This window comes from Lissotriton vulgaris, chromosome 6, assembly GCF_964263255.1.
Source record: "Lissotriton vulgaris chromosome 6, aLisVul1.2, whole genome shotgun sequence".
NCBI classification, from domain to species: domain Eukaryota; kingdom Metazoa; phylum Chordata; class Amphibia; order Caudata; family Salamandridae; genus Lissotriton; species Lissotriton vulgaris.
The window spans coordinates 1,206,162,244-1,206,189,556 of NC_141694.1; positions in this window are offsets into that span (position 1 = coordinate 1,206,162,244).

A 27,313-nucleotide genomic window follows, 5' to 3' on the forward strand; every position below is an offset into this window, starting at 1 on the left:
TTTCAGCACACTCCGAGGAATGTGTTGTCTTGGAGAAGGTACCTCAATTAGGTTAGCGGAATCACAGCCGGCTCCCCCAGAGGGAACACCAAATAGGGACATGTATATAAAATTCGGCCTTCCACCTATTATGTACAGTAAATTATGGCATAAGTACACCAAGGCCGATCCTGAATTGCAATGGCCTCTACACGGGTCGTACGATTTGAGTAAAATACAATTTGTAGAGCAATGTATGTTTCAACGCAGGTCTAGACAAAACATGTTTGATTGCGTGCGAATGTGGGAGAAGGCGGCGCGTGAGCGAATGAAGCGTGAGGTTGCCTTGGCGGACAAAGAGCAGCGCAAGGCTGCTCGGGATAAGGCTTTACAGCTTGAGGAAAAGGAGGCTCAGGAGAAGAAAGAAAGGGAGGAACGGGAACGTAATTTGCAAACGACTGGTCAATTTCCTATTCGCCGACCGCTTTATCCTGTCCTTAATAATGAAATTGATGATTTTTCTTTGTTAGGTCGGTCACCACCTCCGTACGTTACGCCGACAGCTCCAGCTGTGGATTCCGATGATGGCGGACAGGATAAGTCGGGCAAGAAAGGTGTATCTGCTCTCAGGTTTACTGCGGAGAGGTCCTCTCATCTACGTAGTTGGGCTCGCAAAGTGAATAAGCGTAGTGTTACTCAGGACCAATTGATATCAGAAAAAACAGGGTGGACGGATCTTGAATTGATGTATTTTCTGTCTTCCTTGGCTGATGAGGTTGTAGGCGCATATCGTGACCTTTCTGATACGTTAGAGCCCAAAGTGTTGTCAGTGTATCGTGAAATTGACTAAAGGTGATTTTGATCTTTCAGATGTTGATGACCTGTTTGCGCAATTGATCAAGCTGCGGGATGAGACAACTCGATTGCGGGAGGAGCGGAAAAGGAAACAAAAGGAGTCTGAATTGGAGCATGATGGGCAGGCCAGAGAGTGTTCTCTCCGTGGTTCAGATAAGAGTTCTGCGTTGCATGTTATGCCTATGCGTGAAGCTGCGCCTTTGTATGTTCCGCCAAGGGGGGAAGGTACGGATGATGATAAGTTGTCGAAGGATGCGAAAGGGTATTTTGTGTATAATTGGGTATATACGCCATGGAATAGAGCGGATGTCATGGCATTGAAAAATTCTTTACCTGATCTTCGGAAGAATCCGGCGGCATTTTATGAAGGGGTGGAGGGGGCTATATCGTCTTGTGTGATGACTCTTGTAGATATAGATTTGTTTTTTGGGCTAATTTTACCACCCGATATGTGGAGGCAAATTCGTAAAACTAATGATGAAACGATTTTGGGGGGGACATGGAAAGAAATAAATGCTGCAGATTTAGATAGGGAACCAGCATGTAAGCCTTGTCAGCTAATCCTAGATCTCCCGGCAGCTATCTTGCATAAATTAAAAACGCTTGTTCCATCCAAAAAGATTGATTGGACCATGTTAACGTCGTGCAAACAGAAACCCGATGAAACGGTTTCAGATTTCTTTACGCGCTTCGAGGAGGCTTTTCATGATTACAGTGGTCAATCTTTAACAGACGATACGGGTCGGCATTTGTTTGTAGATAAGTATGTGGCTAATCTCCTACCAGAGATTGCAAAGCGATTGAAGTCGAGTGAAAGTTCCTGGGCCACGGCGACCCCTGCGTCCTTGTTAACTATGGCTCAGTATTATGAGCGGCAGGAAGTGGAGGCTAAAGAAAGTGTAGAGAAAAAGACGAAGGAATTGAAAACGAAGGTGATGTTGGCACAGGTTCGGGGAACACAGGGTAGAGGGAATGATAGAGGTAGACGAGGTGGAGGAAACGCATCGTATGGTCGTACGGATATTGCGGAGGATCAGTGTGCCTATTGTAAGGAGTTTGGGCATTGGGCCGAAGATTGTCCGGTACTTCGTGAACAGCGTAGTCAGCGTGGTCGAGGCAGTGGAAGGTCAAGAGGAGGTTATACAGGAATGAGAGGGGGCGGAGGTGATCGTAGACAGGTTGAGGAGAGGGGCCGTGGCCAGGACGAACGGAATACGTTTGATAGACGGAATCAATATCAGATTTTGGAAGGAGAGAATGTGGAACATCAGGATTATGTGCATGCATAGGATTGCGTAGGATGGGGTAAGGAATCAGTTGAAGTGCCAGTAGATCAGCAAGGTCCATATGTAACAGCGGGTATTTTGGGTTCTACTGATCAATTTCTAGCCGACACAGGAGCTACTCGTAGCGCTCTGTCGAAAAACTTGGTTCCGAGGGCTCCCCTGTCTGGCGAAATGATTACGTGTGTAGGGTTTGATGGCACACCCTCCCCCAGCCCATTGTCCAAGCCCCTTGCACTATGCATTGACAAATACTTTAGTTTTGGGCAATTTTTGTTATCACCTCATACCCCAGACAATATCCTGGGCATTGATTTGCTTAAATATTTCCGAGCGACAATACGCTGCGCTCCAGAGGGAGTGCGGGTTATCCTGAATGACAACTACCCTGACCCTGATGATTGCCCTGACCCTGACAGATTTTATGCCATTTTAGATATCCCTGCTTTGGCCTCTCTGCCGCACACGTTGTGGGCGACATCAGATACGGATGTGGGAGAGATGCGCATTCCACCAATACACATTACTGTTAAGGAGGGGGCCTCTCAACCACGAGTGCCACAGTATAAGATCTCGAAGGAAGGTGAAATTGCACTGACAAATATTGTTCAGGATTTGATTTCTGCAGGGGTAGTGGAGGAGGTCCCTTATAATGTTTGTAACAGCCCTATTCTACCGATTCTTAAGAGAGACTCAGATGGCAAGATCTACCGATTTATTATTGATTTGCGTGAAATAAACAAAATTGTCATTCCCCAATACCCAGTGGTGTCCGATATCACGACTTTGCTTACTTTGGTTCCACCGACGGCCACCACCTTTAGTGTTATTGACTTAAAGAATGCGTTCTTTTCTATCCCTGTTCACCCAGATAGTAGATATCTGTTTGGTTTTACGCTCAATAATAAATCGTATAGATTTTGTCGTGTTCCCCAAGGATATACTGAAAGCCCTAGCATCTACAGCCAGGCTTTGAAACGACAACTAGATTCCTTTAAATTGCAGTCTGGCGTTGCGCTCATCCAGTACGTGGATGACCTTTTGCTTGCCGCCGACTCCTATGCAGATTGTGAACAGAGTACGCTTGCATTGCTTTCCTTTTTGGCACAAAATAATCACAAGGTTTCCAAGAAAAAGCTTCAATACTGTAGACCCCAGGTGACTTACCTCGGTCACCTGTTGTCTAAGGAGGGGCGGGCATTAACATCTGATCGAATTCAAGCAATTTTAGACACACCAGTCCCCCGCACGCAGAGAGATGTGCGTGCCTTTATAGGGTTGACATCCTTTTGTAGACAATGGATCATGGGTTTTTCACATATCATAAAACCTTTGCTAGCATTATTGTCCAAAACTACACCGATGCCTCTTGAGTGGACAGACGAATGTCAGAAAGCTTTTGAACAGTTGAGACAGGCCCTTTGTTCCGCACCCGTGTTAGGAACACCAGACTACACAAAACTTTTCACATTATACGTGCACGAGAACGATGGGTGCGCGTTGTCAGTGTTAGTGCAGTTACACGGGGATAAGCAGAGACCATGTGCATACTTCTCTGCCATTTTGGATCCTGTAGCACGAGGGCTGCCTGGGTGTTTTCGAGCAGTAGCGGCAACAGCAGTAGCCATACGACAGAGTGAGGGCATAGTGTTATCACACAAATTGTTGGTGTTAGTTCCTCATGCAGTAGATGCCCTGTTAAACCAAACAAAGACCCAATACCTCACGAGTGCATGACTTACAGGATACGAGCTGACACTCTTAGCGCCACACATAACATTGAAAAGATGCGCTACTTTGAACCCCGCGACTTTATTGCCCTATCCGGCCGAGGAGGGTCAGGAAGAAAAACATCACGACTGTGTTTTCCTGACTGAGGAACAGACAAAGGGTCGTGTTGACTTACAGGATGTGCCACTTCCTGATGTGGATGGGGAACTGTGGGTTGATGGATCGTGTTTGAGGCTGCCAGATGGTACGACTTCCGCAGCATATGCGATCACGACTCTTAAGACGGTGGTCGAAACAGCTAGAATACCACAGAAATCGGCTCAGGCAGCAGAGCTGATAGCTTTAACAAGAGCCTGTGAATTGAGTGCTGGCCTATGTGTGAACATATACACGGACAGCCGGTATGCCTTTGGAGTGGCCCATGACTTCGGGCTTCTCTGGAGGGAACGCGGGTTCCTGACGTCACACGGGGAGCACATTATGCACGGAGAGCTAGTGCGTGATCTCCTGAATGCGTTGCTCAGTCCTAAAAAAGTAGCGATAGTGAAGTGCAGTGCCCATAAGAAGATTACGGATAAAGTGGGTCAAGGAAATGCCTTTGCAGACAGCATAGCAAGGCAGACGGCTATGTCCCGAACTAGCTCCCCTATGTACGTGGTACAATCACAGGCTGAGAGATGGAGTGACGCTAGAGCAGAGATACGGGATATTCAAAAATCAGCTACAGAATATGAACTTGCGGCTTGGGCAGCAGATGGGGTGCTAGATGACGAAGGTTGTTGGAGAACCAAAGACATGGAGAAGTGGAAATTGCCTGCGGCTTACTTACAGGCGATGGTCCAGATGACTCATGGACTGGCCCATGTCGGAGCTCTTGCAATCACTCGTCTTTTAACACGAGTTTGGGAACATCCGGAGATTGCAAATACTGCAAAGAGAGTAGTGCAGACCTGCCTGGTGTGTTTGCAACACAATCCTGGGAAGGGGACCCATACTCCGAAAGGAGGGTTCGTTCCACCTTCTGCACCGTTTGAAGTGCTTCAAATGGATTACATCCAACTCGAGCGCTGCAATAACCTGAAGTACGTCCTAGTGGTGGTGTGTGCTTTTAGCAAATGGGTTGAGGCCTACCCCACGAAAGACAATACGGCTTTGACAACAGCTAAGGTGTTGCTTAAGGAATTCTTTCCTCGCTTTGGAGTTTGCAAGTTTTTGTGGAGCGATAATGGGCCCCATTTTGTTGGAAAGATTGTGGAATATGTACTGAAGGGGTTAGGGATTCAGCAAAAGTTCCACGCTGTATTCCACCCTCAGTCAGCAGGTTTGGTCGAGCGGTACAATGCCACATTGAAGCTTAAGCTGGCCAAAATTGTGGCGTCTACATCGTTGAAGTGGCCAGATGCGTTGCCGCTAGCACTACTATCTCTCAGATCAGTACCCCACTCACGAACCGGCCTTACGCCCTATGAGGTGGTGTTTGGCCGCCCTATGAATATCTGGGGGGTGCCCAAGCCGCGATTAATACATGATGTGCCTTGTGTTATGATGAATGATTATTTGGCACGATTAACAAATGATTTGGCCACTCACTCGATCAGGTTTGGACCTTGAACATCCCTTCCACTCCCCCCACCATTTCCCCTTGCCCCTGGTCCGATCATTTTTTAATTTCATTTTCCCTTGCCTTAGCCCCTATTACCAAGCCTCCACTCCCTAAGAACACCTGGGCCAGAAAATGGGGCAAAGTCGATCTGCCAGCCTTCTGCTCCTCGCTAGCCTGTACTAGCCCTGACCTCTCTGGCCTCGCCGCCCCTGTCCAACTGGACACCATCAACAACTGGTTGACCCATGCGGGCGACACCTTCGCCCCCCTTAGGCGTATTACGGTTAAGCGAGCACACGCCGCCAACCGGTGGTTCACTTCCACTCTTAAAGAGAAAAAGTTGGCCGCACGTAGGGCAGAACGAGCATGGAGAAAAGCATACTGTCCCTCTCTTAAAACCATCTATCTCTCTGTGCTCAAGGAATATAAGCAGAGCATCCTTGATGCCAAGACTCTATTCTATTCCAATAGAATATTGTCAGCAGAGTCACAGTCCAAGGAAATCTTCGCCACAGTGCACGAGCTCGCGTCATCCAACAGAGTCTCGGCCTCTATTCCACCCTCTCAATCTCTCTGTGACTCGCTTAACGACTTCTTTGTGGACAAGGTGATAAAGATTAAGGCCAACATCCCTCCCCCATCCCCCACTTTTACCAACCCTTCCCCCCCCCCTGCTTCTTCCAAACTCACCTCCATCCCCCCCTGACCACAGCCACGCTTCTCCCCCTGCTTCACAGGGTGAAATCAGGTTCCCCCCTTGATTTCGCCCCCGCCCACATTTTGAGAGAAATCTTTCTAACATGCCCATCCCCACCCCTCACACTCCTAAATGATTCTCTCAGTAATGGAGTGGTACCCGCCCCCCACAAATTTGCAGCCGTTATTCCCATTCTAAAAAAGGCTGGTGCGGACCCTTCATCCCCTTCCAACTATCGTCCTATTTCCCTTCTTCCCTACCTGGGAAAGGTTCTAGAAACCCACGTCACCGCCACGCTGAGCTCTCACGTGGAAATCAACCACTGCCTCTCCCCTCGGCAGGCGGGCTTTCGCCCCCTCCATTCTACGGAAAAGGTAGTGGTCTCAGTTATGGACAGCCTACGCGAAGGCATCAACACCAATCTCCCTCAGGCCCTCATTCTTTTAGATCTGTCCGCTGCTTTTGACACGGTGGACCATTCCATCTTACTTACCCGTGTCAAGGCAGCGGGCATAGAGGGCCTAGCCTTCGCCTGGCTTGAGTCCTTTCTAAGCGGCAGAGCCCAGGCAGTCCATCTTACCGGTTTCGCTGCGGCCTCCCACAAGGTGACATGCGGGGTCCCCCAGGGTTCCTCACTCTCCCCCCTTTTGTTTAATCTATACATTTTCCCCCTCATTTTTATGTTACAGCAGCTCGAGGTCACTGTGTACAACTACGCCGATGACCTCCAGCTTATTTTCAACCTTTCTCACTCTCCTTCATCGTTTCAGAATGTCCAATCTGTCATGTTATTCATTCAGGATTGGATGAACTGCAACCACCTCAAACTCAACCCGGACAAGACTGAACTAGTCTTGACCGGAGGTGGTTGCAGTCCCTGGTCCCCTTCTCACTGGCCCTCCCCACTTGGTGCTCCCCCACTCCCGGTCCCCAAAGTCAAAACCCTTGGTATCTTCCTCAATCCCTCACTTTCTGTTCACTCACAGGTTAGTTCTGTTGTTTCCTCTTGTTTTTTTTCCCTCAGAACTATCAGGAAGATCTCTCGGTTCTTTTCACTCCCCGCCCTAAAGATCATAGTGCTGGCGATGGTGTTGTCGCGCCTTGACTACGGCAACATCATTTACAATGGCGCGCCAGCCTACGCCATCCACCGACTGCAACTAGTGCAGAATCAGGCGGCCCGACTTATCTATGGCCTGCCTAAATATCATCGGGCCTCCCCTTTACTGCAGGCACTGCACTGGCTGCCGGTGAAAGAGCGGGCCCTGTTCAAGCTTGGGTGCCTTACCTTTCAGGCTAGAATGGGCACTGCACCAGAGTTTATCTGCTCGGCTATTAAGCCTCACACCCCAGGGAGGGTGCTTCGCTCCTCTCACCTGGCCCTCTTAACTGTCCCCCGATTCAAAAAGAAAAAGGCTGGCGGCACCAAGTTTTCTGTTCTGGCCCCTGTATTTAGGAACTCCTTACCCGTGGCACTCCGCACAACATCCTCCTACACTGAATTTAGGAAAAACCTCAAAACCTTCCTCTTTTCTCGTGCTTTTGCTGCCTAAACTCTCCTCGTTTGCCATCCCTCGCAATTTGAAGCGCCATGAAACCGCATGGTATAAGTGCGCTATATAAATGTTTTTAAATTCAAATTAAATTCAAAATTCAAATTTGCTCTCTATTCATCAACAGGTTCGAGAAGCGCTCCCTGATAACTCCGCTGGAGAGGGCCACGATCTTCGTCCTGGGGACCATGTAATGGTCCGTTCGTTTGAAAGAGCAAGCAGTTTGGAGCCCAGGTGGAAGGGCCCTGAGCAGGTCCTCCTAGCAACCCGCACCGCAGTACGAGTGACGAACAGGAAGCGGTGGGTGCATTCGACACATTGTCGCCGTGTCTCTCCGGATCTGGTGACTCCTGCTGTGTTGACTGATTATAAGGAGATCTTGGAGAAAGAAAAGAGCCCAGCTGTGACGTCGGCCAAAGTGGAGGGAGCCTTCCCGGACCAATCTGCTACCGGAAGAGAGCGCTACGATCTGCGTCCACGATAAGAAGATTTTTGTTCTTTTTTTTAATGACTGGTTGGTTACCGCTCCAGGTTTGTGAAACGGAAACCGGGAATTCCAAGGGGGGGGGATCAGTTCTGCCAGAGTAGCGACACCCGTCTTGGCCCGGAGAAGAAAACAACGGCTACCTCGGAGTTCAGCACCGCATTTTTCTTTTTTTTTTTAGGTATACACGCACGTGTATCTGAGACAATCTGTGAACAATTTGTGAACAATTTGTGCCACTTGAGACTTTGCACAAACTTTCTTGAACTATGGCATCAACGGCATCCCGTGATAAGAAAATATTGGGTGCCTTTCTCTTTGTTCTAACTATTGTGGTGATAGCTGTTATGGCCTGGGTAGTCGAACTTGTGGTGCCTGTACGTGAACATTTGCTGCCGACTACCCCGGCACCGTCTGAACACTTTCATTTTACATTGCCTTTCCATGAAGAGCGCCATCGCCAAACGTACTTAAATAACAGCTTCATTCAGATTCTTCACCACACGCATAATATGACCAATACCTCTAACTGCTGGGTGTGTGGAATGTTGCCTGGGCACCAGAAGAGAGGGGGCACCCCACTTATTCCACTCCCGTTTTCACACAATGGGTCATGCAATGCCTGGTACACCCTCCTCTTTACTCTGAGATGGCCAACTAAAGGGGGGGGGTGCTTTTCTGTTTGAATAAAGTATGTTCCCATGACAGGGATGGGTTTCCCCGGGCTGAGGGCACACGTTTCGAATGGGAAGAATACAGGCCTGACAATGTATCTGCTCCACGTGTATATAGCAATCAGCGAAATGTGAATGTATCTAGTGCTCATGTCATAAATGTCATTGCTACAAAAGCCGATTTATGTATTAGAAACAAGGGTACGATTGCAGTGGGGAAAAGTGAATGTAACATTACTCTCACGTTTGATAGCCCGAATGGCATTTCATTTGTTGCATCTCGAAACACATATTTTATCTGTGGAACGAAGGGGTACCATCAGCTTCCAGTGGGGTGGTTGGGCACGTGCTATGTATCGTTTGTGCTACCTCCTGTATTCATTGCCCCTCCAATGTACCACAACGATTACACTTTGTACCACGATTTCGTTTTGAACAGGGTTAAACGAACTGTTGCCCTAGAGGACATTGATCAAACGGACACTACGTTACAACAGTATGTGGATTTTAATCTGGGACTATTCTCCTTTGTGGGGGCTGCATTGAACAGCCGGAAAATAAGACGGCTGACACGAGTTGTTGAGGCTGTTGCGAATGACACCGCCGTTGCCCTGGGGAATATTACTGAGGAACTACAGATTTCTAGAATTGTTACCCTCCAAAATCGGATGGTTTTGGACGTGGTTTTGGCTGATCGTGGGGGAGCATGTAGAATTATCGGAAGCAGCTGTTGCGTTTATGTCCCGGACAATTCTCCATCTGTGTATGATGCTATTTCCAAGCTGCATAAAATAGCTGCCGAAATACACCCGGACAATGGAACTTGGACACTTTCTGGATGGTTCTGGTCCATGATTGCAACTTGGGGCTGGAAACTGTTGACAATTCTCTGTATACTTGTGGGAGCAATGTTCTTTATATGCCTGTGTATTCAATGTGGCCCTGCCTTATGTTCAATGTGTCTATCAGCTTGCTTACCATCGAGGCGGGCTCTTGCCCATGACAAAATAATGCTACACAAAGAGGTGACACAAATTATGTTAATAGACATCGAGGACGAACATCCAGACTATGTTCATTATGAGGTAGATTCAGCTAAACGCTAAAAGGGTCGTCTGTCGTAATTGGCCCGTTCGGATTAGCGATTAGCTGAACCTACACGTTGTCCTCCTTAACTTGGCTATATACGATAACGCCATTTTTAATGTTGCAGCGGCCATCTTAAGACCATGAGCGGCCTCGTGGCCGACGTGCCCTTTAGTCCTTTGTCCGTTCCACTGACCACTCTTGTCTGCCCAGCAACAGGCTATTTTTAGCACTGGTCAAGCCACACATGCGCAGTTCCCACTGACCCGTAAGCCTTCAGGAATGTGCCGCTAACTGACCAGTGGGTTTGAAACCCTCCAATGAGCTGGCAGTATTCCAAAAGATGACCATATATGTCCCTAAAACTGTGTCTTAACTTGTGCCGCCTATCTTTTATTGCCCCAAAATTGTATATAAACGGGGTCACACCGGTGTTCGGGGTGATACCTCTTGCATTACCGAAGGGTGCTGTTTGAGTGTACCACCACCCCATGGGGTCTTAATAAACTTGTTCTTTGCCTTTTACAGTTTCCGTGCCAACAGTTCTTGCGTGAAAGTGGGTAATCTCTGGAGCGTGTAGGCCTTGGGAACCCCGAAATACTTCAGTAGGGGCTCCGGGGGGGTTCCACCGCCTGTGTGGTTGGCCCGGAGGAAGTTCCTGGCTCTAATGGACTTCACCCGGGTCTTAAGGTCGTGCACCGCCTCTGGATGTCATGCTTGGCCCTCGTGACGGTCCCGGAGGCATTGACCCTGGTGACGATCCGGTCCCACAGGCTGTTCTTCCGAGCTATGCTCGTCTGCTGCACTAGGGATCCAAAGATGTGGGGTTCCACACGAATGATCTCATCGACCATTACCCTGAGCTCGGTGTCGGTGAATTTCGGATTCTTCTTGGGTGCCATGGTGCTCGGGGTGTGTGTTTGTGTGGATTTCGGAGGTGCTGGTGTGTGGTGTTTGGGTATGGTGTGGTGGGTGTTTGTGTGCAGGGTGTGTTTGGGTGTGGGTTATGTGTATGAATTAAATTGTTTGCTGTTGGCCAAGTGTTGTCTCCTGCTAGCAGCTATGCTGTGATGCAGAGGATTTCGGGAGTGGGTGGGAGTTAATTTATAGTCTGTGTGTTGGCCCTGTGTGAATGTTGATTGGCAGTCAGGTGATAGGTGGGTGTGTTGTCAGGTGTGGTCTATGCAGTTCTTGGGGGTGGGTCATTGTGTCTTGTGTTTGGTTTAGATGTGTCAGGTGGGTGGTCGTCCATTTTCCTGTGTTTGGTGATGGATTCTGTCGGTATGTATGCCATTGGTTTGACTGTAGGGATGTTGGACTTCCGCTGTGGTGCACCGTTTCTCATAGCATTGCTACCGCCGCGGACGTGGATCGCGGTGGCTACCGGGGTACTTGCGGAGTTATCCTAATTGCGGACACGGACAGTACGCAGGTATCGCGGGGGAGGTTGTTGTTCTCCTGGTCATGTGCGTACGCGGCGGTCGGTGTTTTGTAGGTTCCGTCCGCATGCCGCGGCCTCAGGTGTACTTCGACCGCCGCGGACGGAGATTGTTGTGCTCCGTCCGCCGCGGTCGGCGTTTCGGTCACATTTGATCCTAATCGCTATTGCGGTTTTTCAGCGGGCAGGTCCGGAGTATCTTGCCACCTTCCTCGGCGGACGGAACACGTTTCCGTCCGCGATCCTAATCGACCCCTAAGTTAGTGGATATATATGCAAAGAGTGATATGGAAAACAATAGTGAATGGAAGGATTTTGCCACATACTTGATGGTAGAAAATTGTTTTGATTTGGGAGCAGACCAACGTATGTGTACTTATTGCTATAACAAATTAAACCAAAACCAGATGCCTGCTAGAGCGGTTTATAATAATCTGGAATTAGATGACATTCCTTATGAATTCAAGGATTTAAATACTTATGAATCTATTTTGATTCAAAGTGTCCATCCCTTCCAGGCTATTGTACGAATGGAGTCAAAGACAGGGAAGTTGCCTCCATCAGATTTACAGAGAGGATTAAAGGGAAGGGTTGTTTATTTGCCTTTGGATTTGAGGAAAAACATTAATACAATTGGAGTAGAGAAAGTGGAAGAGGAACCTCTGGTTATCATAGTTAATGGTGTTCCGACAAAGAGTAAGAAAATCTGGCAAGATTTAGTGGATGTTAGGAAAGTTAAAAAGGCAACATTGTATTTGATAAAAAATAATAAGTACTACAAGAATGTATGTGTTGCAGAAGAGGAAGTAAGTGAAGAAGAGGACAGCGATTTGTGTCCTGGTCAAATTGAGAAAGTAGAAGCCTCTAAAAAGGAAGAAATATGTGAACATTCTAGTGTTCATCCTTTGCATTCCAAGGAAGTCATGGGGAATGCTATTGAGTTGTTTCAAATGAAACAAGCCAAAGGGAGTCCCATTAGTGTTTGGGAGGAAAGTTTGGAAGCTCGGTGTTTCCCACAGTTATTTCCCACAGGTCGAGGAGGACGTTATGATGAGCGACCTGTTCAAATTCCTGCTTCAGAATACCGGACTTTACGATTGTATACAGAAGATCCTAGGTTTCGACAATGCATTCCCTATTTATTTCATCTATTGTTTGAAAGTGATCTCTCTGGATTGTCTTATGCAGTGAACCACATCTTGAAAAGTGGTATACAACTGCGAAATATCTCGGCAAGGGACTTTATGGATAAAGTCAATGTGCAAGACAGTATTTTGGATTCCCCCCTGATTAATCTCATGGCTTGTCAGCGTGGTACTAATGAGTATTGGTACCGCCGTCATGGTGACTTAAAATGTATGCTGAGGAACTTAGGAACTCCCACATGGTTCCTCACTCTCAGCTGTGCTGAGTATGGCTGGGAAGACTTACTTGAATTTCTACGAGAGGTAAATGGAAACATTGAAAATATTGAATTCAAGACACCCGGAGAACTGTGCTCTTTGGATCCTGTGAATGTATGCAGATACTTGAATCATAGATTTGAAGCTATGATGTCTTTCATCACAAACAAGAAAAATCCACCTCTTGGAGAGGTGTTGGATTTCTTCTGGAGAAAGGAGTATCAAGCAAGAGGTGCTCCTCATATACATATGCTACTATGGATCAAAGATGCACCCAAATTTGGAACAGATCCGGATGACTTAGTGATGAGTTTCATAGAACAGTATGCTACATGTGCTGTTCCAAAGACAAACGAAGACAAAAGTCTAAGAGAACAAGTTTTACGGTTTCAAAGCCATCGTTGTGGAAAGTACTGTCGTCGTAAATTCAGAAACAAGGACAAATACTACACCAAATGTCGTTTTGCATTTCCACGGTCGGTGTTATCAAAAGAAAGAGTTAACAATTTGATGTCATCGCTGCAACATAATGTGACGAGGAAATCACCCAAAAACACATACAATTTGAAAAGAAACGAAGAGTCCAAGTACATCAACGACTACAACCCAGTGATTTTGTCCATGTGGAATGCTAACATGATATACAGTTTGTGGCTGACAACTGTATGGCTGTGGCTCGGTATGTGACGTCTTACATCACTAAAAAAGAAAAGACAGAACTGAAGGATATGTGGGAGGATATTTCCCATGAAAAGAGCCTCAGTAAGAAGTTGTACAGTTTCAGTCTGAAGATGTTGTCGCATCGAGAAATTGGAGCTTACGAATGTTCTGACCGGTTATCTTCAGCAAGTCTCTATGCCAAATCTAGGAGTATCATTTGGGCGAGTCTTGGTCTTGCTGCAACGCGTAATCGAGTTCTGAAACCTGTACGGGAAATTGAGTATTTGGCGGAGAAGGAGCCAAACAGTACTGCTATTTTTAAGAGCAACGTGTTGGATACATATTATCCAATTAGAAGCAGTCACCTGGAGAATGCTTGTCTGTATGAAGTTCTTCAAAATTACGTTTTCAAGAGGAACATCAAAGAAGATATTGATAAAGGAGTGTATGCTGTAATTGGAAGTGAGGGATGTCTGGTCGAGCAAAAAAAATGTCAATTGATAAATCATCGAAAATTGGATTGCGAATCTCCCGAAAGAAAAGAGTTTTACTATTTAGCTCTTTTGCAGCTTTTCAAGCCTTGGCGTGCAGAAGAGGAACTGCTTGGGGATTTCCTCTGTTACGAAGACTCTTTCAATGCAGCCAAGGAGTCCATAGAATGTCCTGTTTTTCCAAAATATCTACAAATGTTGAATGCAGAAATTGAGCAGGAAGCAACAATTGCAGCTGAGATTGCTAGAGACAGTTCTCAGGACAGTCAGAGTTCTGTTTCATTGAGTCAGGATCCACTAGGAGAACCAGTTATTGAAAATGAAGCTGCCACTGCCATGATTGAAGTGGAAAGAGCCATGGCACATGCTCAGAAGGATGCGGTTAACTTAGAAGAATTGGAAAGACAACTTAATGTTGAGCAGAGGAAAATATATGTCGAAGTTACCAACCAAATTGAGCATGGATTAAGTCATGAGAAGGAAGAGTGCTCATGTACGTCGTTGAAGCCTGTCCGACTGTACGTGAGTGGAGAAGCAGGAACTGGAAAAAGTTTCCTTATTAAAGCAATTTCATGTTATATGCAGAAAAGGACTGATTCATCGCTGTCTTGTGTTGTGACCGCTCCAACTGGACTGGCAGCTCATAACATTAAAGGGATTACTTTGCATCGGTTACTGATGCTGCCAGTGGAGCATGATAACAAATTACAATACCACAAGTTATCTGGAGATGCTTGTTGTGAAGTATCTCGAGTTTTGAAGAAGATGAAACTTCTTATCATTGACGAAGTAAGCATGGTTTCCAATGTCATGCTTGCTTTTGTGCATTTAAGAATGCAGGAAGTTCTTAAAACAGAGTATGATGTGTTATTCGGTGGCAAACACATCATTGTTTTTGGTGATCTTCTGCAGCTGACACCAGTGAAAGGACAACCAGTGTTTAAACTGCTTACACATGAAGATACCAAGAAGTGCCTAGGGAGCATTGGCAACGTTAACATACGGTTAAACTTCAGTTATGCTGAGCTGCGTGAAAATATGCGTCAGGCGAAGGACGAAGATTACAAGAATATTCTACAAGATATTAGAATCGGGAGAGTGACTGAGCGTGGTAAAGAAGCTTTACATGCACGCTTACTGTCAAATTTATATCCAGAAGAAGACGTTTTGCCAGAGGATATTTTTCAGAAAATTACTGTGAAGAAATCTGGAATATGTTTGATGCCAACTCTTGCAGAATGTTCCATCTTCAACAACAAAATGTTGAATTTAGAAAAACAAGAGATTGTGAATCATGAAGCTATTGACAAAATAGAGCATATGGGAGCAACAATTATTTTGTCAGAGAATTTGAAATCTAAATTGGATTCATTAGAGAAGACTATATCTAAAACTGCGGGTTTTGAAAAGACTTTGAATGTGTGCTTAAATTGCCGAATCATTTTGAGAAGGAATTTACATGTTGAAAGAGGTCTGGTAAATGGATCAATGGGTAATGTTGTTGATTTTGAGAAATACAGAAATAGAGATGGAATTGAATTTTTAAAAATTTAATTTGATGGCATTGAGGAAGTACAGCTAATTGGTCGTTGCTCTGCTAGGTTTTTGCTTGTTAAAGACTTATATGTTCGCCGTAAGCAGTTTCCTGTTTGCTTGGCATATGCGGTGACAATTCATAAATCGCAAGGTTTAAGTGTAGACACTGCTTTAATGAATATTGGCAGTTCTGTATTCAAAGAGGGTATGGCTTATGTAGCATTGTCACGAGTCAAAACTTTATCGGGTTTGTACTTGATTGACTGTGATGTCACAAACATTTGTGCAGATCTAGATTGTGTTAAGGAATACAATAGGTTAAGAAGAGAGTATGCGCCACATTTGCCTCAATATCCTTTGATTGAGAAACGTGTGGTAGGCCGGAAACAAAGAAATATCAGTAATAGTAGGGAGGTTGTAGCAAAAAGACCAAAAGTCGATGAACCCAAAAGTGGAAGCAGGAATAAAATGAATTCTGTTGAAAATGTTGTTGGTTTTAAATTTGAAAATAGTTCTGGTGTCAACTGCTATGCTAATGTAGTTGTTAATGTTCTCTTTTCACTAGAGACTTTCAAAGAACAGATTGTGATCAATTCGGAACAAAGTTTATGCTGTTTGTTGAATTCTGTGTTAGAGAAATGTAGTGCTGATAAAACGAGAGTAGACAGTGTGTCTGAAATTCGTTTTCTGTTAGACGAATGTTCAGGTCAAACAGAATTCTCTGAAAATATTCAGCAGGATTGTCAGGAGTTTTTAATGTATATGCTTGATGTATTGCAAGATGAGGGTGTAGATGTAGATTATCTATTTGGCCTTTCTTATCAATGGCAGCATGACTGCGAGAACTGTAGGCTATCAAGTACTAATAGTGTAGACTCAGAAAGATTTATATATTTAACTTTGCCTGACAGTAAATCAGTATCCTTCAATAAGCTAGTAAAGGCAGCCGATCAAAATATGGAGTGCAGCCAATGTAAGTCTGGAATGCTGTCCACGTTAATTTTACGAAGTTATGGCCAGTATGTCATTTTAATGTTCCAACGATGTAGGCCTGATGGAACTAAATTGACAACTTTAATTAATAATTTTGTGGCTTCGCAGTTGTCAATATCAGGAAGGACTTTTAAAACTACTGCAATTATATATCATAATGGTCCTTCAACTAATTCAGGACATTATACAGCTTATTTGAAATCTGGAAACGGTTGGTCATTCTGCAATGATTCTGTTTTAACTTTCCAAAAAAGATTGCCTTTCCACCTTCAAAATTCTTACCTGGTGTTCTTACAACCAAAATTTTAGGAAAAAAAGCTTGGGATTTGTTCAGAGGAATTTCAAGATGTTCTAATGGCTCCTACTCTATATGGCCTTGTGGATAATTGTAGTACAGAGCGAAAACTGTTTGTTTTTATAAGCAAAGTCAAGCAGCAGATCAAAATAAGGAGCAGAGGAAATGTAAGTCTGCAATGCTGTCCACATTAATTATGGAAACTTATGGATGAAATGTCATTTTACAATTTCAACTACATAAACTGGAAGAAAATAAGTTGTCCAGTCTAATTAAAAATGTTTTGGCTACATAGTCATCGATTTCAGGAAGAACATTTGCAACTGCAGCTATTATATAATATACTGGTCCTTTGACAACATCTGGATATTACACAGCTTATTTAAAATTTATAAAATGGCTAGTCTTTCAGCAAACATTACTAATTGAGTATGAAGCAATGTTGCCTTTTGACTTGTTTTTTGAAGTCAGAATTTAGGGTAGGTAATTGGACTATAATGATTCTAGGTGTTGCTGTAACTTAGTGTGCTGTTTCAAATTGCTTTGTATGTCTCAGTTTTCTTAAAATAATTGAGTTTATCTTTCAGAAAGTGGCGGGCAGAAAATAGTAACAGCACAACAGAGTATAAGCTGTTCATAGGATATCCTTTGACGTCATAGAAAGTAAGTTACTTTGGAGAAGTTTCTATTTCTGCTTATTTATATTATTTGGGTTTTTTAAACACAATCATTTTGATTGTGTTTTTTTTTCCCCGCTGTTATATGATGAATACTTTCAACTCACTGTTTTCAGTGAAATTTGATATTTTCTGATAACAGCAAAAATAAACCATTAAATATGTTTAATTAATTTTCTACTTTGAATTGTGATTTCTAATATGTATATGGATTGGTGTGGCTCACTGGTTAGAGGCGGCAGACCCAGAAGCAGAAGTCGGGCCGGAACCAGGGTTCGATTCCTGACGTGGCAGGATCTTGGGCCATGGTGAGCGGACTCGATAATTCTCGCTTCGGTGCCTACTGCAACCATAGGTCCCACTCAGCAACTCTGGGCAATAGCTTGCTTAATCTCAACTAACAGCCCCATCAGCGCCGGGGATGCCTGGCATCACCTTGGGGATGCCCAGGAGGGACCATCTCATAGGGAAAGCCAGGATGGGTTCCCCAGCGGTATACAGCGCCGGGACGCTTCTTTGCTGGGCCAGCTGTACGCATTACTAGTATACCACATTTAACATTTAACATTCATTTTGCCTCATGCTCACTCTTTTTTTACCACCTTGTATTAATTTAAATTTTTTTGTTCTTTCTTACACAGATTAAAAGTATAAAAATGATAATACAGTACGGTAATGACAATTATAAGGTAAGCGTTTAGTACTCTTTACGTTACATGTCTATCAGATTTAACTTTTATTAGTTTCTCTGCTTCTTTTTTATAACCCTTAGTTTCTGTCTTTGCTAGTTCCTTCATTTCTTTTTCTATTACTTATTTATACTACTCTTTTCACTTCTTTTATCAGTCCCTCTTTCAACAGTAACTGTGTGTTACTCCTTCTATTTGTCTTTCTTTTCACATTACTCTCTGTTTATTAACTCGTCTTTTTTTTAAAAATATTTTTTTTTAGTTCGCTCCCGGTTCGCGTACCGGAACGCAAACCGGGAAGCGTACCAAAAGAAATAGCGGATGCTAGAGTGCTAAACATTCTAGCAATTTTTTTAAAAAGGGAAGGTAGTTCTGAAAAGAACTTTTTTTTAATTATTTTTGATGTTTTATATTTTTTTGTGTTTTTTTGAGGAAGGGGAAACAAAAACTGATTTGCTTCAAAGGGCTCAACAGATGCAACAAAAAAAAAAATTACTTTCTAGGACGTTTTGGACATTGATGATTTTCATATGATCTATTTATTAAAGTAATACTCATCTCTCCGCATGAAATTAATTTTCCACATGCTACACAAGTGAATCTCATCTGCCCAAAGTTCTTTTGCAGATTTCCCTTGACCGTTTCCCTTGTCTCTGACTCACTTATTGCTAAGTCATTGGTGGATGTTTTTGCCGGTCGGGGGTTATTCACCATATCTCGAAGTTGCGCTTTAGAATAATTAAGAGGGTGCCACCTCTCCATGTGCCGATGCATGGTATGATTACCATAGCTATATTTTTTTTCGGTCCCTCTCGAGAGTTTTTTTTTGCAGATGAGGCAGGTAACGAACCTGGCATTAACTTTCTTTTCATGAGAAGGAAAAGAAAAAAATTGCCAGATAAAATTCACTTTCACATGGGACGTTCTTGGCATTTCTTTCAGAAAGCCACTTGTCCCTTGCTCCTGTTCCTCGTCTTCCTCTTCATCTTCTTCCTGGTGGAAGATGACCTGGCTAGTCGGTCCTCTCTTATTTGGTGGTGGTGGAGGTCGTGGAGATCCACCAGCTGCAGCTAATACAAATGCCATGTCTTAGCAAACAAAAACAGGTCTTTCTCTCATAAAAATGAAATTCGGAGTGAGGAAAAAAGGTGGGACTTTCATCATTTGAGAAAAGAAAATGTTCTAAACCAATGAAAAGTGTTTGTTTTACGTCATATGATCAAGCGTTCCATCATTAGGAAACTAAAAGTAAAATCAACCAATGAAAAGTTTTATTAACTAGTCACATGACCTGTTATGCTTACGTTCCGCGTTCCGCGCCGCGCCTCGGATCGATTCCGGGGATTTACGTTTCGCGCCTTGGTTCGCGTTCCAGAATGCTTCCGGGTGCGCTAACGCAGCACGTCATAAGGGGCATTACGTAGTAACGCGATATGTTGCGTTTACGGGACGCGTCACGATGTGCCTTTCTAACGCGGTATTTGCACTAACGGAACGTTTACCGGTTCGCGGATCGGCAGCGAAACAAGAAAAAATTATTTAAACTATAATATAAATTGAATAAAAAAAATATAATACAAATATATATAAAATATATTTGTGAATTAGAATAAAAATATATGTTACAGCTATAGATATTAGCTTTTAAAAAACCAATGAAATTCACTGAAAAAACCATAGGTTATAGACCATATATAGTTAGGGATTAGCATTTACAAAACCAAGAAAATTCACTGAAAAAACCATTGGTTATAGACCATATATAGTTAGGAATTAGCATTTTCAAAACCTTAATTTACTCGCACAAAACCATAGAAATTTGAATATATAGTTAGTTGCAATAACTATATATCGCGCACCCGCAATCCACTGCTGATGATGTCACATATTACATCATTCATGACATGGTCAGTGACATCACTGATGACATCACTGATGACATCTCAAATGACATCACTGATGACATCACTGAAGACATCTCAAATGACATCACTGATGACATCTCATTTGACATTACTTATCACATCACTGATGACATCATTCATGTGATAATACGATGAACCTCTTCAGACTCTAATATAACGTTAGATACAATTAGTGTAAACAGACACTCACAGACTGTCACTCATCCATGGAGTTACTCACACACCTAGTCAGTCATGCAAAGAATCAATCACACCTCCATTTCCTCAACTATACAGTTATACACACTTTACTTATTCAAATATATTCTAACACATGTTTACTCTCTTATACAATCCCTGATACAAGTTCACAATGATTCATACAGCCACTCTCACATTCACTGGCTCTTATGCACAGTTATTTATAGATGTCAACTCTCACATGTACTGTGTTTTACATATGTACTTACTTTGACATGTAGCACTGAGATATCCATTCACTCACCAATACACTCATGCACACAGTCAACTGCCCATACAGCTGTTTCCACATGCACGTTTGAACCCATACATCTAGTGAATCAACTGCTCACACATCTATGCACAGAGTCACACACCTCCCAGCCACCCCCACACACACACTCACTCTCCCATACAAATACTTGGGCAACCAATCAATAACCCATATAGTTACTCATATAGCTACTGATCAACACATGCAGCAGTTTACAGAACAACAGATATAATGATGCACAAATTAAGACAGTTTAGTCACTAACCCATGCACTCAGTGAGACACATTTAATCATTCTCTCATACAGTCTGTCATGCACCTACTAAATCCTTCATCCAGACACTTATACATCCACTCATTCTTCAATATGTAAGACATATTTCAACTTAACAGAAACTTACAGTCACATGTTGTCATCAGTGATGTCATCAGTGATCTCACTGACCATGTCATGAATGATGTAATATGTGACATCATCAGCAGTGGATTGCGGGTGCGCGATATATAGTTATTGCAACTAACTATATATTCGAATTTCTATGGTTTTGTGCGAGTAAATGAAGGTTTTGAAAATGCTAATTCCTAACTATATATGGTCTATAACCAATGGTTTTTTCAGTGAATATATATATATATATATATATTACCTACTGGCAATCGCCAGTAGGTAGTTATAGTTAGGATTTTTTTCAATGTTAAATCTCAAAATTCTATTTGGAATAACTTTGGCGCCGGTTGACGAATCTGCCTGAAAATTTCCTCAAAATGGCCTCGCGGCGTTCCGGTCCTTCCCTGAAAGTTTGGGGGGGATTTGTCAAGCGGGGGCTGAGATAAAAGGGGGGTCCCAAAACATGTTTTCCCCATGTTAATTTCCATAGGGCGGTCAACCTCACTTTTAGCCCGAACGGCTGAATGGATTTCCACCAAACTTGGCAAAATTGTAGGGACTCGTAGCCCGATGTGCCTTTGCTATGTCTCAAGATATGTGCTCCAGTGGATTTTGAGTAATTTAGGTTAAAAAAATATATATATCTATGGCAGCGCCCCGGTACGCGCTCCGCAGAGCGCTCCGGGCGCGCCACGCGACTTGCGCATGGAAAGCTGATTGGCTCTAGGGTGTCTGTAAACATTCGAAACAGTCCGGAGCGGCCCCCATCTTGTGTCTCTGTAAAATCGAGACGTAAGAGGTGGAAAAATCAAAGGGGGAAATGACCATACGGGGGCAGGGATAGACCCCCCGTGACCCCCTAGGTTTGATATGGGGGCCATAAAAGGGCCCAGCGGGGCAAAAACAAATTATTATTTTTTTGATTTGCGTGGGGGGAGCGCCCGGGTACGCGCACCAGGGAGCGGACCGGGGAGCGTCCCATGGGGAAAAATGAATAATGGAGTTTTTTTTAAATGTAGCCTTTTTTTATAAATTGGAGGTAGTTTTAAAAAGAACTGTTTTTTTTCTTCTTGTTGTTGTTTTATATTATTTTATTGTTTTTTTTAACATTTTGTACTTTTTTTGGGTTTTCTGAACAGTTTTATATTTTTTGGGGATTTTTCATGGGGAGAAACGAAAAAACAGGGAATTGAAAATGGCTCAACTGGAGCAAAAAAAAAAGAAAAGAAATAATTAGGGTTTATTGGGGCATTTATGGTTGTCCCCAGCAAGGACGATGAGCTTTACTGTTTGTTCTCCGTAGGAGATGGTCTTCCCATAATATTTACAGATAATTCGGAAATCTACAAATTGTGGCTAAATGCACGGCATCGTCTCACTTTCCTCTGGTGCAGACAGATTGGGTTGCTTCCTTTTTGAGGTGGTGCTTGTGGATTGGGGAGGGTTACTGGCCAGTTCCCTCATCTCCGCAGCAGAATAATTTATTGGATGCTTGCACTGCATGTGGCGTATCATTCTGTTGTTTCCAAATGAATATTTCTTGTTCGGGTTTCCCCTGGAAAGATTTTGCAAGTCACCTTGGCTGCATTTACTTTTTTCTTCCCCTGTGGGATGGAAAAAACTCCCATATAATGTGTGGTCTTGGCTGGTATGGGGTATTTTGTTCATCAAGCCATCTTCTCCCTTCTTCCTCCTCCTCCTCCTCTTCCTCCTCTTGTTGACCACCAATGATATCTTGTGGTGGTCCTCTTGGTGGTTGTGGTGGTGGTGGTGGTGCAGATGCACCAGCTGCTGCTGCTACTGAAGCCATTATAAAGATCAAAAAGGTACAGAGAGGTACAAACAGGTCTTCCTAAGTCAAAGGACAAAGTCAGAATAAGGAAAAAAGGTGGGGTCTTTCATCCTTTTCAAAAAAGAAATGTATTGAACCAATAAAAAGTGTTATTTTCAGGTCACATGACCAGGGGCTTCATCATTATGAAACCAAATCTGTTATGAACCAATAAAAAGAGTTATTTTCAGGTCACATGACCCGACGCGCTTACGCTACGCGCCCTAGGGCACGCCCAGGGGCGCGTCGCGTAAGCGCGTCGGACGCCTACGTTGCGCGATCGTATTCGCTCGAGTGCTTCCGGGTGCATTTACGCCGTGCGTGTCACGCGGTCGCGGCTACGCGATACGTCACAATCATGTTTTTGTTCGCGATATTGGCGCTTACGGGACGCTCCCCGGTGCGCGCCCCGGCGCGCTTCATAAAACTACGCTTTCCAGGGCGCTCACCGGGACGCGCACCGGGAGCACTCCAAGGCAAAAAAAAATAAAAAATTGGCAAAATTGTAGGGACTGGTAGCCCGATGTGCCTTTACTATGCCTCAAGATATATGCTCAAGTGGTTTTTACGAAAATTAACTTTGAAAAAAATATATATTGTGCTACATTGGGCTATATATATGTTTGAGCCCAAATGTAGCCCAAATGTAGCCCAATGTAGCCCAATGTAGCCCAAAGATGGCCACCAGAGACAAAAAAAACCCAAAATGTAGCCCAAATATCAGCCAGATGTAGCCCAAATATAGCCCAATGACAGAATGTCACAGAGTGTTCTAAAGAACAACTAGAGCGCTAACAGTCTTACTTATAAACTGAGACTTATAGTTAGGGATTAACATTTAAAAAACCTTTGAAATTCACTGAAAAAAACATAGGTTTCACACCAGTTATAGTTAGGAATTAGCATTTAAAAAACCTATTAAATTCACTGAAAAAAAACATAGGTTTCACACCAGTTATAGTTAGCTGGAAATTTTACTGACATAAAACCATTGAAATTCCACGTTATAGTTAGTTGGACTCACTATAACTTGCGCGTGTAATGCACTGCTAATGACGTCACATATTACATCACTCATGACATGGTCAGTAACATCACATCACTGGGGGTTTTATGCCAGTAAAATTTCCAGCTAACTATAACTGGTGTGAAACCTATGGTTTTTTCAGTGAATATATATATAAATATATACATATATATATATATATATATATATATATATATATATATATTACCTACTGGCTATCGCCAGTAGGTATATATAGTTAGAATTTTTTCTCTATGGGACTTTTGAAAATTCTATGTCTAATAACTTTGGCGTTTGTGGACGGAATCGGCTGAAATTTTCAGGAAAATGGCACATTTTGTTTCTGAGCAGCCCCTGAAAATTTGGTGGGGTTTCGTCAAGGGGGGGCTGAGAAAAAAGGGGGGTCCCAAAACGCGTTTTTTGCATTGAGTTTTCCATAGGGCGGTTGGACTCACTTTTAGCTCGAACGGCTGAATGGATTTGCACGAAACTTGGCAAAATTGTAGGGACTGTTAGCCCGATGTGCCTTTGCTAGGTCTCAATATATGTGCTCCAGTAGTTTTTGAGAAATTAACGTTCAAACCAAGATATATATCTGTAACAGCGCTCTGGGCAGCGATCCGGTCCGCTTACTTTTCGCTTATCGGAACTTTGCGCGCAGAAAGCTGATTGGCTCTCCGGTGTCTGTCAACATTCTAAACAGTCCGGAGCGGACGCCATCTTGTCTCTCGGTAGGATCGAGAGAGAAGAAGAGGTGGAAAACGAAGGGGGAATTTAATGAAAGGGGGCAAGGTAGACCCCTCTTGACCCCCTAGGAATGTTGTTGGGGTTATTAAAGGGTCCCGTGGGGAAAATAAAAAAAAATGATTTTTCACGGTAGAAGCGCGGCCGCGAACTGGTAGCGAAACGGGAATTCGCCATTTTGTGCTTCGTAAATTAAATTACTAGTTATAAGTGGGTGCGGGAGACGTATCCTAATCCCCTATGTTTCCTGAGGGTGGGTGAGGAGGCTGATATATGTTGATACATCTCTTCCAGCGGCTGTGCGTGAGCTTTTTTTTTTTTTTTGCTGCGTGACAGTCCGGAGCGGCCGCCATCTTGTCTCTCGGTAGGATCGAGAGAGAAGAAAAGGTGAAAAACTAAGGGGGAATTTAATGAAAGGGGGCAAGGTATCCCCCTCTTGACCCCCTAGGAATGTTGTTGGGGTTATTAAAGGGTCCCGTGGGGAAAATAAAAAAAAAATGATTTTTCACAGTAGAAGCGCTTCACGGGCCGCGAACTGGGCCGCAAACTGGTAGCGAAACGGGAATTCGCTATTTTGTGCTTCGTTAATTAAAGTACTAGGTATAAGGGGGTGCGGGAGACGTATCCTAATCCCCTATGTTTCCTGAGGGTGGCTGAGGAGGCTGATATATGTTGATGCATCTCTTCCAGCGGCTGCGCCATCTTGCCTTTTTTCGAATGCCACAATTTTGTCGTGCACGGCAGCCATTTTAGATGCCAGGCTGGTCCCAGGCTATCACCTAACCCTGCGGATGTAGTTTATGGCCCCAGCTGTAGAGAATTCAGACATGCCAATCCTCCCGATTCAGGCGTGTGAGTACTGATTTCAGTGCTAGTCTCCCGCCTCCCGATTTCTGCAAGCAAAAACCCGGGGGCATATTACGAACAACTAGCGATAATTTTTGTCTCTAACTTGTTTAGAGACAAAAATTATCGCCGCACATCGGCGATTTTTATCGCAGATAAACCTTGCTATTATCGCAGAAAAGTCAGCGATATTCATGTATTATCGACCTAATGCTCTTAGCCATGTTATCCACCTCCCATTGGATAACATGGCTAAGAACTGCTCAGGGCAGGTGTTAGATTTTGGAGATATTCGCGCTTAGCGCGAATATCTCCAAAAGTTGGTAATAGAAGGTAGCGATGTTAGGGACTGTTTCCAGTCGCTAACATCTTGGCACGCCACTTTGCATGTCATTAGTGATAAGTATCACTGACATGCAAAGCGGGGCCCAAGATGGTCGCTATCTCCTTTTAGCTGTCACTAACTGGTGTTAGCGACAGCTTGATAATAGGGAAATAATTTTATCTCCGCTTTCATGGTTTTTAAAGCCAAAAAAGCGGAGATAAACCCCCTTGATAATATGCCCCACGATTCCTTGGGGGTTTCAGCTGACAGGGCTTGGTATTGTGTTACATGGTAATTTTTCCATGAAACGTCAGAGGGTCGATGCAGGGGTTCTAGAAGAGGTGATAAACCATTTAAGCCTCATGAACAAGCGCATGGTCTTTTAAAGATTTGTGAAGTACTCGGGGCGGCGGTGTGTGTGTGCCCTCTTTCAGGAGCGGGCGGGGGGGCACTGCCAGCAACTTGCCAGGTCAGGTAGTGTTCAACACGTGCATCACCCTTTCTCTGCCTGCTATTGCGCTCCATGCTTCGGAAAGGTAAGAAAAAGAACGTGCATTTGAGTTTGAAATGTCCGATCCTGCAGCAGCACACTTCCAAAGCCCACACATGACAATAACCCGATTCAAGGCCCCATTCACCCGTTTTTAAAAAAATAGATAACACTCCAACAAAATGAGGTTATAAAACTTTATTAACTACTAACTTTAACGAACGGAACAAAAACTAAAAACATTTAAACATTTCTCAATACAAAAAGCAACAATGGTTAGAAGCTGTCTTTTGTGCGAATAGTCCCAAGGCAGCACAACGTGCAGAGTTCTGGACGGCACCCAGGTGATGTCGCCTGGGTGCCGCACTGGTTTAGGGATCCTACAATGCTGCTCCGAAAATTGGCGTGGGGCGTCCCGGGTGGGGCGGGGGGAGGCCTCGTCAGTTGCGGTCTGTTGTGCGAATACTCCCAAGGCAGCACAACGTGCAGAGTTCTGGACGGCACCCAGGTGATGTCGCCTGGGTGCCGCACTGGTTTAGGGATCCTACAATGCAGCACAGAAAAACAGCGTGGGGCGTCCCGGGTGGTGCGGGGGGAGGCCTCGTCAGTAGCGGTCTGTGTCCAGTGTCACATGGCTGACACAACATGTACGACAGGCACCCAGGTGATGTCCAGTAAACTGCCGCACTGGTTTTGGTATCCTACAATGCTGCTCCGAAAATTGGCGTGCGGCGGCCCGGGGGGGGGGCGTGGGGGAGCCGGCGTGAACGGGCCTCCCCAGGTGGCGGCCATCTAGCTGAGTTGCGCTCGCTCTTGCGGCCACAGCGTCTCGCTCACCATGTTGTTGAGTTGCTCCCACTCTTGCAGTGCAGCGATAGGCGGCTGCCACATGGCTCTTAAAATGGCGGACAGCTCCTCGGTTTTAGGCCTGGTCCACTGAAATGGTCCTGGGACACTTTGGAACTCGGACGCTTGCCTGCTAGGGCTTGGGTTCCATTCTCGAAAAGCGTCCCCTCAGCCGTGAAGATTGTATAATAGTCTTGGGGGCCCCCGACTCCCGCAGGCTTCCGGTGGGGAGCGGCTGCCATGATTGCTCGCGGAATGACCACGACGGAGC